This window comes from Apodemus sylvaticus, chromosome 18 (assembly GCF_947179515.1).
Source record: "Apodemus sylvaticus chromosome 18, mApoSyl1.1, whole genome shotgun sequence".
NCBI lineage: Eukaryota > Metazoa > Chordata > Mammalia > Rodentia > Muridae > Apodemus > Apodemus sylvaticus.
The window spans coordinates 35,803,132-35,821,829 of NC_067489.1; the positions used below are offsets into that span (position 1 = coordinate 35,803,132).

Genomic DNA, 18,698 nt, shown 5'->3' on the forward strand with positions numbered 1-18,698 from the left:
GAAAATTCCCATGGGATGGAATGAATCTCCTAGAAATGTTAAAGATGATCAGTTCATGAAATCTCTGATTATTTTGTTCTTTAATAGGCTGATGCAATTGAGCTGATCATGTTCCCTAAAGAGAAACCTTTTCTTCCTTCCTTCTTCCCTCCCTCCCTCCCTCTCTCCCTCCTTCCCTTCCTCCCTCCCTCCCTTCTTCCCTCCCTCCCCTTCCTTTCCTTCCTTCCTTCCTTCCTTCCTTCCTTCCTTCCTTCCTTCCTTCCTTCCTTCCTTCCATGCATCCATCCTTCCCTCTTCCCCTTTACCTTTTCTCCTTTCCTTTTTGTTCTACTTCTGATTAGTTTTCTCTGTCTAAAATTGTTAAAGCCAATAGCTAAATGTCTTTAGTCTGTAGTATGACAATAAATTTATCAGCAGATATCGTCACTGTCATTGGATATCTCAGCTATGCAAAAGTATATTTTAAAGTGTGGCTGAGAAATACAAAATAAAACTTAAGAAATATATAAAATTTGAACATATGAGGATAGGCAGGCTAAGTTTAAATAATTAAATAGTTAAATAATTAAACTTAGTCTGAATCATTAATGCTATTATCTATAACAAAATTGGATTAGAAATCTTATTAAAATGTAAAAGAAAGATTAAATACTTGATTAAAAAAGTCACTGAAAGTTCTGAATTTAAACACTGAGGACATAAAATCAATATCAGGTTGAAATTGGAATATGCAAATGTAAATATAATAAGTCTATTTAGACACTAAGAATAACTAGGACATATGTTAGCAAACACTATTTCGCACATCAGCAGTTTTGAGGCAGAACATTTCACCAAAGCATGCTTGATTTAGTAATCAGGATGTTACTATATAAATGACACAAACTCTGGTAAAGCATAGATACGGCTACAAATTTCATCTATCTGTTTCACTACTATTCAAAATATAGCACATTCATGCAAACTCTAAAAAATATTTCAAGACATAAGCTACATAATATACAACATTATTTATGAATGTTTTCCTCAAATACTTTATTTTCTTGTACTATTAACATTATATAATAACATGTTTGTTTGTTTTTTATTTTTATTTTCTATATTCTTTTTTTACATTCCAAATGATTTCCCCTTTCCTGATTCCCCCTTCCCGATAAGTCCCATAAGCCCTCTTCCCTCCACCTGTTCCCCAATCAACCTCCTCCCAATTTTCTGTCCTGGTAATCCCCTACATTGCAACATTTATTAGTGGTAAAGTACAGATGGATGTTAAATGCATTTTCCTTAGAAAGAGAAAGAAAAGTGGGCATTTTACAGATAGATTGGTCATTGGTGGTTAATATTTTTTGCTAAAAATATCTCATTTACTTATGTATAGACACACATGCCAGAAGACACAATGGAGATCAAAGAAAACCTTGTAGGAATCAGCTTTCTTCTTCCACTGCCTGGGTTCTGTCTGGGCCACAGGAGTCTTCCCCACTGAGCTATCCTGTCAGTCATTCAAAAGTCTTTATTTTTGAATACACTTGTGAGATTATATGATGTAGATAATGTGATATTAGGCTTAATCTCAAATGTTAAATACAGCCACAATATATCATTCATCTAAACATGAACTTATAGGTTAAATAATGGCATTAAATCTGTTTCAATATTGAAAATAATAGTGAACTATGAGCTTACATATTAAGTGACATTTTGAAAAAAAATGATGGGGCTGGAGAGATGGCTCAGAGGTTAAGAGCATTGACTGTTCTTCCAAAGGTACTGAGTTCAATTCCCAGCAACCACATGGTGGCTCACAACTATCTGTAAAGGGATCCCATGCCCTCTTCTGGTGTGTCTGAACACAGCTACAGTGTGCTCATATTTACATAAAAATTTTTTAAAAAAGAAAAAAATGATGAACAGATGATTACAAGTATTTACTTAAACAATAAAGCAAACAAACAAAAACATAGATACCCAATACCTCTAAGCCACCAGGAGTTTCTTGGTGGCATTTATTTTTTTTTCCAAGAACATGGGCTCTCAAGTTAGGGAAAGGATTCAATGGGTAAAGAATTGCCATGAAAGTTCAGGATCAACATTGGGATTTTAAGAATTTCTATCAATCCAGGTGGATGTGGCAACTTGTCTGTAACCCCAGCATGGTCAGGGGGGCAAAGACAAACAACAGAGAATCCTGAGAGCAAGCATGCTAGAGAGACTCATGTGAATTGTTAGCTCAGGATAAAATGAGTGTCCCTGCCTTAATATATAAATATAAGAATGGTAGAAGACACACACAACATTAACTTCAGATCCCCCCACATGTATGGACATACACACATACCTCAACTAATAGGTGAACACAGGCATGCATACCACACACACATACACACACACACACACACACACACACACAAGAAAAAGAACAAACAGTATTTCAGTCTTTACATGTATATAACAAAACATTTAACTTCAGCCATTGACTATTACTGAAGACATAGATGAAAGGCTTAGGGGTCAGCAGGGGAAAAGTCAAACATTTTTTGATTAATACTTTTTAATCTGCTCCTGTTACAGGAGCTATTTTTATTCAAATGAGCAGCATCTGTTTACCTAGTGGGCTTTCTTCAAATCCAATTGACCTGCCATCTTAATTTACGCATTTCTTTGATATGGTTTTTCAACTCACTATTCTTATTTTTTTACCTATTCTGGTTAGTCTTTGCTTTCACATCATATTTTTTCTAACTTGTTTTAAAAATGTCTTAAATATTAGCAGTTTATCAAAAATACAGTACAAAGATAAACCTCTAGAAGAAATTACATTTTTTAAACTACTGAAATATATTTTTTAGATACAAATTGTTGTTAATCCTAGTCATAACTTGTATCAATCCTATTACTTTCATCATTTCAAGATGATTCTTAACTCATAGTATGGGCAACCATCCTCTACCTTTGATAATATTCAAGTATTATAAAATTTACATATTTTAAAATACTTAAAAGTCTATGCTTGTATTTCTTTACTTTTACAATCTTCTGTGTACTTCTAATACACTGGGTATTTTGGATTGAACTTTGGTTCTTGGTCTATCATTAAGAAAGTATTTATATCATTTCTCATTTCCTAAAAATTCATTTTTCTTTAAGAAAATTTCTGTATTTTAAAAAATGAATCGAGCTCCTGGCATTACAAATTTTAAGAAAAGATAGAAATTCCTGTATCGTAGGTTGACTGGCTCTAATAATTTTTACTATTTGATACAACAAGTCAAGAGCATACTAAGTATACAGTTGGTGAAAAATTAGAAGGTGATGCTTGAATTGATCATTGTTTGACAATTCTTAATAAGTTTCCTTTACTTTTTGCATTCTTATCTCTAGCCAAAACGATAAAAGATTTGTAACATCATTTATGTATTTATGCTATGTAGTCGTTTGTGTAGTGTACTATAAATTGTGAACACACAGGAGGTAGTCTTCATGATTTAGCCTTGCCAAAATGTTACTACAAACAAATACAATAAAGGACAACATTATCTTTTGTTTGTTTGTTTTGAACTCTATAGTACCAAAGTATCAATCCGTCTCAGCAATAATATTTAAAGAAGATACTTACGCTTTTTTTGTTCAGTGCATAAATTTCAGCGTGCTCACCATGAAGGGTGACTGGCACTCAGCCTTAAGGGCATTAAAAGCACAACTCTAAAACAAGATGCCCTAATCCTCATCCTTCCTTGACCTCTGACTCACTGTGCAAGTTAGGGAAGACATTCTACTTTCAGCATCAGTTTTTCCATTGGCAATATATGAAGAAGAACATTCTCTGTAGCATGATAAATATAGAGATTAAATAAATTCATATAAGGCAAGAGTTTAACACAGTGCCACATTTGATTTGGAATACAGAAAATGTGCATAAATGATGCATAATAGTTTCAAAGATCATCTCTATAATTATTTTAAACACTGAGCTCATTCTTTTATGCAATACATTGGACTTTAAGGCATTTGCAAGAGACACGGGATTCATAACATTTGTTTCACTATATTTTTTTTTAGTACTACCTTTAAGGCTATTGCTGAGTTAGGTAAATGCTTTATGTAGCTTATAGGGTTTTATGTGATAGATATAGTGGTGTTGGGCAAGTAAAATTTATGCTTTAATATGCTGTTGACACGATACTTGATTTAGACTTAAATAAAAAATAACAATAACTTTACTTTGCCAGATGGAAGAAAACTATAACTGGTTCGTATTTTTTCCAAATATAAAAGATTCACTGGGGCTGTGAATGTGACTCAATGGAAGATCACTTGACTAGTATATGGGAAACTCTGGGATGGGTCCCCAACATTGCAAATTAATAAAATAAAATAGCTCATTAATTAATTATATGAGTTTTCTTTGATCTGACACTATATGCCAAGCACACTGCTAGATATGTAGGACACAATTTTTTTAGCATAAATATAAAATGAAATGATATTTGGTTTTAAGTTTTAATATTCCATATAAGTAAGATGCTGCAAATAGAAAAGTAGATGACCCTTGGTTGTCTTCAGTGCCTATGACTCACATCTTGGCCTGTTTCCCACTGAGCAGGAGGAAAACCTGTGACTTGTTATAGTCAATGTAAGAAGATTATAGCTGCAAATCAGTGTAATGCTTTCTGTGCTAGAATGGATATCCAGAACCCACATAAGTTCAAGTTTTGCGGTGTGTGTGTATAATACCCTTGATAAGCAGGGGCAGAAGAATGGGGCTAGTGGGGTCAGTGTTCTTGCTGCCTAAGCCACGTTAGCCAATACAATGGTGAATTCTAGGTTCGATGAAAGAGCATGTCTCCAGTTATAAACAGGATAGGGCACGACTGAAGCCAGTCTCTTAGTTCCAAATGCACATTGATATGGGTATGCTGCCTCTCACAGAGGTGCACATGAATGCTTACGACATGTGTAAATCAAAACAACACTAAAGAAAATAAAAGTCACTGTATGTCTGTCGTAAGATCATGATTATGACTCCTCAATGTACTATTGCTAGTCCCACGTTGGGTGCCAGAGTGTCCCGACCCACAGGACAGTCAACAGAGTCCCCAGAACACCTAGGAGAGAATATGAGACAACAGACGCAAGAGACAGGCAGCAAGACAGTATTCTGATCAAGCTGTCAAATTTTATTGTTTTACACAATGCAATATAAAGGAATGCAAGCAGGATGTAGGGAATGGGTATGAGGGGGTAAACATTGTATCCAGGGCACAATCTCTTAGGGGGCAAGCATTGTCTCTAAACACTGTCTCTGGGAAGTAGTCTCTCAGAATTTTCTCTCAGAATCTAATGGCAAAGCTGGCTTGGTCTTCAAGGAGGCTGGCAAACTAAAATGATCACAAGGAGGTGAAGTGGAAAGATATTGCTATAGCAACCTAACTGCAGGTGAGCTCTGTTTGTTCTAACCAACATGAGCTCTATATGCGCTGACCAACTTGCAATTTGGTAAACCTGAAAGCTAATTTTTTTTTCTTCTAGAAGCAGGCTTGAGCATGTACGATGGCTAAAAGGAGGAGGTTTTGAGATCTATGTGAGAATGGCTCCTGGCACACTATTATCTTAAGATATGGTGAAGTAATCACTATAACTGCAACAACTTCAATAGTTCAAATGAACTGAAGTATGAGCTTATAAATCTGGAGGAGCTTAATCCTGTTTGACCTCATATGAGGTTAGGATGAGAGCCTCCCCAGGTCTTCTTCAGATAGAACTGGGAACTTGAGTGTAGCCGGAACCTCATGTTAAAAAAAGATGGAGCTAAGTGCTTCCTTTCTTGCTGATTCTTGACTATAGAAACTGGTGGAATCAATGTGCATTGTGTCAGCACTACTCTGACTTCTTTAGAATAAACAGGGGAGCATGCAGCTGTGATTAATTGTATAAGAGAATACATTTAAAAAGAATGATAGAAAAAAATGAAGGAAGAAGGAAGGAAGGAAGAAAGAAACAAAGAAAGAAACAAAGAAACAAAGAACAGACTTGTAATAGCCTATAAAGAAAGGTTTTGCTTCACAGGTAATCTATTCTTCTATTACTATGTAATCAACCAGTTTATCTTTCTTTATACAGTTTGAATTTATATGTAATTTTGATTCTAAAAAATTAGAAAGTTTCTTGTTAGTCCTAAGCCAAGACCACTACTCGCATCAAAATTGAAACCTATTTGATGCAAGCTATTTTCTATCCTTTCACACTGAGGCAGTGAGAGGCCAGGGATTGGAGGGGAGAGAAGAGGGGGAACTAAGGAAAGGAGGGGCAGAGAGAGAGGGAGCCTAGGAGCTGTATGAAGCAGCAGAGGAGGAGACACACAGATCCAGATGGTGGCAGATGTGTTTCTGGTGTGCTGAGAGGTTAGAAATATTGGGCTAAAACTTTATCGTTGTAATTTGTAATTTGGCATTATGTAATTGGGAGTTACATATACTTAAATAGATGTAGTTAACTACTCTGGTTTAAGAGTGCAACAGTGTAGGGGGATACCAGGATAGGGAAGTGGGAAGGAGTTGATTGGGGAACAGGGGGAGGAAAGAGGGCTTATGGGACTTTCTGGGAGGGGAGATCCTGGAAAGGGGAAATCATCTTAAATGTAAATAAAGATTATATCAAATAAAAAAAAGAGTCATGCTTTACCAGATACTTGGAAGTAGTGGGTGCTGGGCAGGAGAGTGGGACCCACCTGGACTTGGAGCAGAGGCCTGGCGGGGCAGCACTCTTTCATAGTTATTTTCCATTACACCTATTTACTTATTTTCTTTATAGCATATCAGTAATATATTCTTTTTCAAGCATTATAACATAGAAAAGCTTTAATAAACTTAAAAAAACACTTTTCCTTATGTCCTCATTCTTAGTCTCAGCTCTACTTTGTGAAAATCAGCTATAGAAATAAGCCTAGTAAATTTGTATTTTAACCATCATCTCTGTCTGCTGAGTCTGTCTTGGCCTTGGAAGGGGTGGGGTGGATGGTTCTTGCCCCTGGGGTTATAAAGTACTGAAAATTCATGGGAAAAGTAAAGGGGAACTTGTGGTAAAGACTGAATTGATACGTAAACGAAGTGATAAGCTACCCAGAGAGCTTTTAGAATGACAAAAGAAAACAGACCTTACAGAGAGGATCATGGGAAGCTGTTTTGAGCAGAACATAGGGCTGTGAGCTTCTAACCCACAGTTTGATACCAAGAAGTTTGTTTCACAGCTCTCAAACACCTAGTCCTCAAAACTCCTCTTCAATTTGAGGCTCTTCCTTGGCATCAGTCTTCTGTAAGAGCCTATAGATTTGGAACTCCAAACACCCTAGATATTAGTTTGTTACAAGTTGACATCTGTACATTGAGAGAATATGCTATAGGAATCATTGCATATCTTTCTTCTAACCTTTTTGTAACTGGCATGGCTCAATCACAGGATCTGCATGTCTCTGTTTGTTATTAATGAGATTTTTTTTTCCAAAGTGGTTATATCATCTGTGTATGAGCAATCATAATGTCCTGTATTTGCATTAACATTTACAATGTCAGTTTTTTTACTCTGGTCAATCTGATAGGGGTATAAATATGTAAACAATGTTTAACATTTTTGTTTTCCTAATTAGAACAACAAATTTAATTAACAAATGATTGGCATTTATATTTTCACTTTTTATCTAAGAGGTGTGAAGGTTTCTTGGTTTGATTTAGGTGAGTTTTCTAAATATATTTTATATAATATAAATTTAAGTTCTGAATAATGCACAAGCTAAACATTCTGTATCAGTTGTTGCACTGCATAGATGTTTTCTACTTTGAAAGTTACCTTTCAGACATTTTTGGTTGTTTGTTTAACAATATTGAATGGAACCTGCATTATGTGGACAGAAAACAAAGGCTTACCACTGAGCTGCATGTTAGTATTGACCGATTAGCAATTGCAAATTTAATTTAATTTGTGTGTTTACATATTTATGTATGTATGGGTATGATGTATTTGTATGGGTGAGTCTATGATATGACATGTATGTCATCAGAGGAAAAACTTGGTTATCAGTCTTGACCTTCTACTATGTTTGAGCTAGCATCTCTTATTGATAGCCTGTCATACACAACTTATGGCAAACATCAAGAGCTTTTTCCACTAATTAATGTCTCAAAGCCCAATTTTTAAATTTTAATGCTGTTGAACATATTAGAATTTCCAAAAATGACTGTGGATTATCTAAAATCCACATAGTTTTAATTTTATATTTAGGTTTGGAGTTGACTTGTAATTTTTAGTGCAGCATTACTAATTTAATGAGATTTTTGTCAGAATGTCAATATCAACTACTAAAATTTGTATCCCTTCTTTATAAATCTATAATATTGTCTATATTCTGTAATTCAGACATAATTAAAATTATTATATGAATGTTTATAGTTTACGTGTATTTGCCACAGTATGTTAAAAAATGGTAAAAATATTGCATCATAGATTTCACTCACTGAATATATTATGTCCTATAGAAATAAACTTTTAAAAATGAGGTTAATTCTTTTGATAGTTTCATACATGTACATAATGCATCCCGTATACCCTCTCCCTGTTTAGTCTTCTTGGCATTCCATCCTGATCAGACCCAGTTCACCTCATACCATATATCCCTTGCTGACTGATATTCCTATTGCTTAAAGGTGCTATGCAGGTTGCTGGGGAAGAGGAAGAAATCAACAGTTTTACAAAGATGAAATTCCTAAGAATAAGAAAGCAGTCTGCCAAACAAGAAACTCATTTCATGACACAAAATCATCCTGTGATATAAAACTTGTTATTTGAAAGAAAAAGTTAGAAATGTAAAGGTAATCTTGAAGTTTCACTCATCTTTCATTGATTTGTTTTTTAGATTTGTATAGTAAACTATGTGTGGAATCTAAGCTCATGTGAAAATGCTCAACATATGTTCTTCTAGTTGTTAAATTATCAATCAAATAATAATGTGTTCTATTATTTGATTTTATAGGATATGAAGTTATTTTTATTATTTTTTGAATTGTAAGTTATTTTAAATTGAGGTAGTTTTTCTCATATATATACATATGCATATATACACAAGCATAAATATAAAAATACGTGCAAATCATTCTTAGCATTAAGGAAAATGAACTGCAAATCATCAAATACAATAAAAAGGAAGACCATGATAATTTTTAAAGACCTTTATGATTAAAATGATTTTAAAAAGTGTAAAAAAATTTTTTTGACTACCAGAAAAGATATCTTTACATAAAATTAAGTTAAATATAATTGTTATCATGAAATACATTCTGTAAAAATGTGAAATGTTGTTGTACATTTGTATGTCATTAAGAATAAAAATATGAAGCAGATGGTGAGATATTTTAAGAAAATGTATTTATACTAACAGTATTCAAATTGCAAATGTAATTAAATTTTATCATCTCAAACTTTACATTTAACACCAAACTTTAGTGATAAATGTATTCAAGAAAGTTACAAAGTGTTTGTGGTAAATTTGCACCTATTTATATTATTTAGACATATTTTTATAAAGTATACTGAAACTGAACAACTCTTTTCATTTTTAAGCCTTCAATTCTCTTTATTTTGAGGACTTTATTCTGGCAAAATACATTTTGTATATCATATACACGTTCAGTTTATAACCCTGCATTTCATAAGTTATTCATATAATTTTCAGTGAGGTAAATTTTCTTCCTTGTCATGTTTCATTGAGGTAAACTGCTTGGCCTATTATACAGATAAAGTCTTGAGACGTTGATGGAAAGCCATGTGGGATATAGACTGTTTATAGTAACTATTTGTAGTCTTTTTCAAACAATATCACATCTTAATTCTAATTTAAGCATTGTAAATACATCTATATTATAAAGTCAGCTTATTTTCAGGCTGAACACTATGCTTAAACCTACTAAAACAGACAGTGAACAGATTCTGGCGGTTTGCTGTGATCTGTCCATATAATGTACATTCACTAATTTAGCAAAAGAAATAACAAGACTGACAGGAAAAATCCTCTCATGGTGGAGACTGAGGAATTTCCTAACATGCTTTAACATGCTGAATCTACAATCTTAAGAAAATGATCAATAAAATTCAAATATCACAAAATGTCATGTACATATTCATGTTTAGTGTAGCATGTTATCTGCAAAAGAATGTTTTAATTTGTGTTATATTGGCAATAAGGACAAAAGTAGTTGGAACAATTTAACTAGATATTTAGCTTTTGTATTCTTATATTTTTATGAACAAACCTTATACTAGATTATTTTTATGATCAGTATTTTTTAATCCAGGAAAATAGTGATGCATATTTATAAAATGTTTATGTAAAATGGCTCATACTAGCTTCATTTAAAGATTCAGAATTGTATCTAAATAGTATGTTGCTGAGTTTATAAAATATTTGTGATAAATAAGGGAATATTTAGGAAACTAAAATTATGTGAGGGATTTAGATGTAAGTTAGAAGTTAAAAGTTTATACTACTGAAGAGGATCTGAGTTTAGTTTACAACACCTATGTGATACAAACACCTACAATTCTAGGGACATTTCTGGCTTGTGAGGGCACTTAGTTCATATGCATAAAACTATTACATAGATACAAATAAGCTCATAATTAAAATGAGATTTTTATAAAAAGAATTTAGCTTTATGTATCAAGGGGACTTCTGAAAAGTGCTTGCTTAGTTCAAATACTGGGAAATCCAACAGCATGAAGAAGTCTTCCCAGATCTACGCCTTTTACACCATTCAGGTTCCCTCTAACATTAAAAGAGTCATATAATAACCAAGAGAAGGTGTGAAGTCCGAATTACATGTTAGAACCATAGTATGTGAGAAAGAACCTGCAATGGTTTTAGATCAGCAGCCTCTACATCCTTAACTGTGATTTCCAGCACATCTTCAAGAACAAGGCATTTGTATACAGCAAAAGGAAGTAGAGAGACTTACAATAACTGATTGATCAATTGCTTTCATAATAAATTTTATAATTTCCTTGACCTTATCATATGCTTTCTGATCATTAGTTAGGATACCCAGAGTATAAAAAATACATACTAATGGCTTTTGGAGGGATCTGAAATGAATCGTTTCAAAGGAAATATCACTAGTCATGTTTTCATAATTTGAGTTACACAAGGTATAAATGTTCTGTAAACTCCCCTGAAAGCAGTCGAAGAACATCAATGTAATGTTTAATATTTAATACTATCACTCCCCCTTTTATCCTATCAACTGTGTATGCCAGAATACTGGGCTACATAATGTGCAGTACCAAGACACAAAGGAACCAATTTATCTCTGTAACAGAAATTTGAGACAAAGATGTGAAATACTCCAACCTTGATGTTATTAATCACATGCCACAAATACTGTACCACTTTGTTAAGACTAAAGAAACAGCAAAAGATCATTTAGAGAACATCAACCAATGGTTTTGTTGTCTATTACGTTAATTATATAAATTAGTAATAGTACTTAGCACTCTCTGAAGCAAGTTTGCTGCCAAACATAGAGAACCATATGACTCCTGAACAACACAGTGTTGTATTCTATTTACAATGAAAAAAGATTGTTTTTCTATTATGATTTACTCATACACATTCACACACTTAAACACATGCATACCCCACACACAAACATCACAAAAACATATACACACATAAACACTACATGTGCATGTATACATATGAATACATTCACACTCACAAACACCACACATACTTGTATATACATAAACACATACATGCATATACATGCATGTACACAAATGCACACAGGCATACACAAACACATGTACATGTATACATAGAAACATAGGCATACACACATGTACATGCACTACGTAGCAAAACCATTTCTATCTGAGAAGAGATTATTTGTCCATCGATGGACATCCTTTTACAAGTTGACCATCTTGACTCTCAGCTGCTGGGCAGCCAGGTGGGAATCAATGTTTCAGTGGTGGCTGAATTGCACTGACTTGTGCCTTTTGATCTGGGTGTACTTTTTGTCTGCTAATAAGCTTAAACAATGTGCTGACCTTTAGAATTCCATCATTTTTTTCATCAGTATTTTTATCAGTCGATAAATCCCTCTGAATTCTAAGTACCATCCTAGATTGAAATGCACTGCCAGCTGACAAATGTTAAACACAAGAACAGCAAACTTCTCTGAGACACCACAGGAAATGTATGGGCTCCTCAGTACAAGAAACTGAGTGAAATAAGTGCAGAAGAATACAAAGCAAACTGAAAGCACCATCATAGAAGGGCCAGAAGCATTAATGTAGAGATTCCCTTGTAACCCCAATTAATACAAGCAGATGTGCAGTTTGGATAGCACAATAGACATCCTGAAACTTGTACAGTAAGCCTTTCAATAGTACAGGTACCAAATTAACTTTCTGATTACAGTCATAATGAAGAAACACATCTATCTCATAATTTACTGGGGCTCATACTTTTCTTACCAACATTCATAAATGTTTCATTAGCCTTCAATTGATGCTTGTAGTTTATTTCTCTTTTTTGCCAGTTTTTAAGAAGACACATTAAACAACATAAATGGGGGAAAATGACAGGAAAAAGAAAAGCAAGGGAAACATTTAGATTTTAATACCAAACATGACGTCGAAGTCCCTCAATGATGTGTAACTTATTATACTTATTAGGTTATACTTTTTTTTTCTCTATTTCCCACAAGGGGATGGAACTTTGTTTTATAGACCACAGTTTATATATCTAGCTAACTATTTAACATATAGCATCAAGGGTTTATAAAAAGAATAATGTCTAAACTTAACAGTCATTACCCTTTCTAAATAAGATTATTAAGAAAGGCAAAGAACATTTATCTAGGTTATCTGATAAGTGCCTGAGCAATTTATAATACATTAAAACAAAACGGTTTAAGGTTCTATTTTTATCTATAGACACATTAAATGTCTTAGAATTCTTGTAAATGATGCTAGCAAAGTACATGGAATTATTTTATTTGGGCATTTATTGATCTGTTTTTATTATGCTTCTAAAGAGTACAGATATTTTCTATTGAAACATGAATAGAATTTCTTTGGTGCATTTGAAATTGTGGATACAGAAGAATAGTGACCCCATCACTAATCGTTTAAGTAAATGCTAGGTCAATTGGATTTTATGGGAAAGATTGACACAGAGATAATTGTTTAAACAGTAGGATTAAAAAATAATAAGGGTTAACGCGACACATGATATTTGCACATGGGCAAGTATCCCTCAAAAAGAAATCCATCTGAGACAAACCAGGCAGATCGAGAGAATCATTTCTGACACATATTGTGAGAACAGTTTGTTCTCCTCCATCCCAGACACACAAAAAAGAAAATTCACATAAGACATTACTAGCAATGAGGGATGAGCCCTGTTCAATAAAAAATAGATCTCCTTGAGGCTTGCTGTAGGCAAAACCATGGAAAAGGAGGCAGAGCAAGACCATAGAATGAGAAAATTCTTGGATTTGAAAGTTTGATTTTATTACATTTTTTAACAAATGGCAGTGCACATTTGATCAACAATTTTCTCTGTGTCCAAGTTTGATTGCTGTAAAAGTAAATATGCCTGAATCTACTAAGAATGAATCACAAGAACCCAGCAACTGTGACTTTGTCTTTACATTTCAACACACCCACATAGTATTTTGCACTCAATGTGAGTAACTAACTGTTTCAGATTCCTAGTTATCATTAACTTGGTATTTTATTACCTAATGACTGCTCAGAATCACTCAGGACATCATTCAACCCATAATTCCAGAGATGACTCATGTTCTGACACTGCTTTTAAAACTTTTCCTCACAATGCCTTTACTGCACTAAAAATCTACAGATATAGCTAATTACATCATGGTTTACATTTCTGGGAAGGTAGAAAATTAATCTAGTCAGCCTAGAAGACTGTGGTGACTCATATTCAAGGATAGTACTAATATTTACAGATTATAAAGAAAATGGGTTTGGATATTTCAATTTTTATGAAATATGAGTTCAAGAAGAGATGTAAAGGTTTTCCCCAGTATTCAAATGTTAGAGTTTTGAAATTCAGCCTCCAGATAGGAATGCTAACTCTTTGAAGAGATGGAGAGGAAATACTTTCACACAATTTTTTTTCTCAGCCACACTCAAATTCTGCCTGCTATATCACATGTTCTGGAGGAAAGAGCATGCTGTGTCGCCTGTGATTCTCAGTGTCCTTTACATTTATTTATTTATTTCCACTGCCTTCCATAGGCAAATGCTTTACAGATTATATTTTCAATTCAGGAAAAAAAAGAATTTTAACTTGTTTAGTATAGTCCCCAATATGACAGCACAGGGGTTCATTAAAGGTTACATGAATGCATAAAGCCACCTTTAATTCCTATGCAAAGGTTACAGGACTAAAAATAAATTGATCGCATAAGCCACACACTGAAGAAACAGAATAAGTGCATCTTGCTACATATTGACAGATTTGGTTAGGCTGAAGTTCCCACCACGTTCTTCACTTTAGTGATTCTGTCATAAGAGAAGAGTTTGGTTACTACATCAAATGTTTCTTTCCTGATTTAGGCATTATTTTCTATCCTGCAGCACAGCATGTAAATGTATTATAGAATACACAGAGGAAAATCTTAATTCTAAGCTATGCTATCATGAAGCATAACCATCCTTAATCAATACCTCTGAAATGTATTCACCTCTTGCTTCTTTCTCGGAATCCTCAGAAAGCACCTGAAGGAAGTTTGATGTCCTGTCTAAGTCTTCTTTAGCGTCATATATGTGTAGAAATTTTATTGATCTTTTTTTCTCTAAATTCCAGGAAAAATAGATTTGAGATGGAATCATATGTGAGAATTCCATTAAATCAATCTCTCAGAACAGGCAAAAGCAAGGGAGTATAGGCACAAAATTGGGGAGAGAGATGCTTTCAGTTTAGCTCTCAATCTGGAGTAATATGGCCCTGAGAAGTGATCCTGGATTCGAGTAATAAAATGGTCCTTTGTAATTCTACACCGGGAGATGCTGGATATCAACCACTCCCAAGTGAAACAGCTCACTGACATCCAGGTAAGACCTCTGGAGAGCTAAGCAATGGGTTGTTAGATTCTAGTCATTCCCAACTTTGACAAAATTGCATAGATTCCTCAGGGAAGAATGTGTGATACCATGATAATCAATAGTGGTGTACAAGTGAGATAGACAGCCATGCAGTCGATTTTAATGCACATTATTCACTGTCTCACAAACTAAATAAAGCTTGTAATGCTGAGGCCATATGGGAGCAAACATTGATGTGCCATTGATCTTTTGCCACTTACATCTAGTATTCCCAAGAAGAGACTCCCTTTGTTCATTCTTCCAGCAATAATACTAGTATAAATCAAAATTCATCATATTTAGGTATTGGCAATAGGGAAATAACAGCCTGTGTAGATCATTACATCCACAAGGTGATTCTTTGAAGAGATTAAATCCATGAGCACAGTTCCCCAAATATTTAGCCAGTAAATATTTTAACTTAATCTGATTATGAATCTTATTCTTTGATGTCTCTTATTCAATGACACAAAACGTAGATCTCCCAAAGCAGTTGACAAGATATTTAATCTCTAAGGTATAAAGTTTATAATGCTATTATTGATTTATTCCCTAAGAAATATGAAAATAGAGAAAATAAATTAATATAGCATGGCACAAATATGTATATATATATACACACATTATATATAATATTATATATATATATATGCAACATGTTACATTGAGTTTGGAAATTATTTTCTTTGTTCTGCAAAAAGTGTAAAAGAAATATGTTGTCTAGCATGATTGTATTTCAGTGTAGGAACTGAAGGTAAGAAATTGGCTAACAAAGATATAAAGAGACAATGCATTTAAACTAAGGTCAACTTTAGATGGAAGTGTATTTAAAAAAACACTATCATTTGGACTCTATTATATTCTGATATTAAATGTATTCACTCATTGCACAGATATTAAATGTTTAGTATGTGAAACTGACACTATTTTAACTAAAAGCAGCACTCTTGATAGATGTGCCAGGTTCCCCAGGCACAGTCTGTGGTGCCAAGCCACAGAACTCCTAACTAACCTTCTTCTCTAGTGATTCTACCCCAAACCCAGAAATTATCACCTCCCACCATTTTGTTATATCCAATATCAGTTTCACCCCCTGTTTAACTTAATTGTCTATAAAACTCTGTTCAATTATGAACTCAGTAACAAAGGTACAGAAATTCCATCTCTACCTATTTTATCCAGCAGCCTAGTTGACATCAGAGTTTGTCATTGCATTTTCCTACCAAAAAGTTCCACTAAAAATAAATCAGACATTTGGTAGATTTTTTTGGGGGGGAATGCAGTGTACAAATGCTCCAAAGTAATATGAAACCTGGTTTATTACTAACTCACCCACCTCCAGTTCATAACTCACTAGCCTGATACCAATGACTAGACAACTTGCTATTGGCTCAGAGTCAAGTTCCGCCATTTATTTTGCAGGCTTCAGCGGCACACTGCTCAAGCACCTGCCTTTTTCCTACTACAAGAAAAGAGGCATAGACTTACTTGTGGACTTTCTCATGCATGACTTTTTCTCTTCCATTTCAGATCCCAAGACATGCTTTTAATTCTCTTTCTCTCAGTGCTCCCTGAGAACACCACCTTCTGTTGCCTCTCTACTCTGTTCTCCCCTTATTTTCCTGCCATGTTTTATTGGTCTTTCCTGTCAGAGCTTAATTATTACTTTATCAAACTTTTTATCTTCTGCTTCAAATGCTGTATCACAAACCCTCATGTTAGATCATCTTCCAGCCACATGCAAAATTGTATCTTTCTCTCCTTTATGCGACTGTTCAGTTAACATATGAATCACCATAAGGAAATTAGCAGTGTCTGACCTTAGTAGATATTAATTACCAAAATTTCAAATAAAACAGTCAAGACAAGCAACTTGAAATGCTGATTACAAATCATTCACAATGTAAATTTGTATATCCATAACAGACCGCTGAGCAACTTCAAGGAGGTAAACTTAAACTGGCTGGGACTGTCCACTCCCTTCACATAGCTCTCTAACAGTAGATCATTTATATTCATAAAAGTATAAGGAAGCTTTGTAATGAAATAAATATGTAATACATTGTACCAATCTTGTATAGCACTTAATCCAAGAAACATTGAGTCAAACTCATACAAGTCTTTATCATAAACATAAGAATAAAATATACAAGCTTTTTGTTTCTGACATCTTAGTGAGGTTGCAGTGGTCCACACTATTCTCTGAACTTCACCATGCTGCCCAAGGATGACAAGAAGAAGAAAGATAAAGAAATGATGGCCAAAAAATGATTAAGAACCAGTAAATAAGTCTGGGGCCAAGGTCCAAAAGAAGAAGTGGTCCAAAGGCAAAGTTCAGGACAAACTGAGCAATCTCATCTTGTTTGACAAAGCTACATATGACAAACTCTGTAAGGAAGTTCCTAACTATAAGCTTGTTATTCCAACCATGGTTTCTGAGAGACTGAAAACTCCAGGTTCCTTGGCCAAGGCAGCCCTTAAGGAGCTACTTAGTAAGGGACTTGTCAAGCTGGTTTCAAAGCACAGAGCCCAAGTAATTTACACCAGAAACACAAAAGAAGATGCCTCAGCTGCTGGTGAAGATGCAGGACCACATTTAATCATCTGTACATTTGTGAAAATAAAACTTTAGTGAATCAAAAAATAATAATAAAATATACAAATTCACAAGTCTCTAGAGATTGCCTAAAATCATTGTGTATCTCTAAAGAATGAATTACTTTCAGAATCCACATTATATATGACTCTTGCTTTTTCTTTATTCCAGTGATTTGTATTATCTCATCTTGATCCTATCAAATAGATAGTGCATGACATAATTGTAGTTTCTATTATGATTTTGATGACAGATTGATTATCACCTGATATTTATAGATCTTCTGGGAACACTGATAATCTCAGCATTTTATGGCAGCTTCTAACTTAGATTTATAGGCAGGCATTGTAATAAAGGAAGTATGTGCCAGAATTTGCTATAAACTATGAAATACCCCCAAACAGATTAATTCAGTTAACATTCATTAAATAATTATTTTATAGAAGACCATAGACTAAAGGGGATGAGAATATCATATTTCATTTGATTGGGTTATTATAAATATGAATGGCAAGTTGAAATAATCAATAGATATATAAAATATAGTGTCCATGCTATAGAAAATCGTCATAGATCTTATTGAGAAAGAAACAAACAAAAGTAAATAATAATGATTTGGAAAAAGGTAAAATGGTAACAGAAAGATGTTATTAATAAAAATGACTTCCTCAAAAATTAGAGGAAAATATTTTCCTGATTGAAGGTGGGTACCAGTTTGGGGCATGGGAAACACTTTGTGACTTAACTTGTAGGTCTCCTGTTGACAATATTGGAAGCCAAACATTTCATACGAATGAAAGGCTACCTTTGGGGGAGGAGGACATAAATTGCTTCTGACAGTGTCATTTTTATCAAAAATACTGTCTTTCTGTGCAAATTAAAAGTAGAATTTTGTGTTGTCCTCACCCCCCTACCTTGTGTGTGCTACAAGTCTTCC

General features: G+C 34.0%; 1 pseudogene; it reads left to right on the forward strand.

Annotated features, from left to right (window-relative positions):
* The first annotated feature begins 17,379 nt into the window (after positions 1-17,379).
* LOC127668995 (40S ribosomal protein S25-like) lies at positions 17,380-17,797 on the forward strand (annotated as a pseudogene).
* Positions 17,798-18,698: the final 901 nt, after the last annotated feature.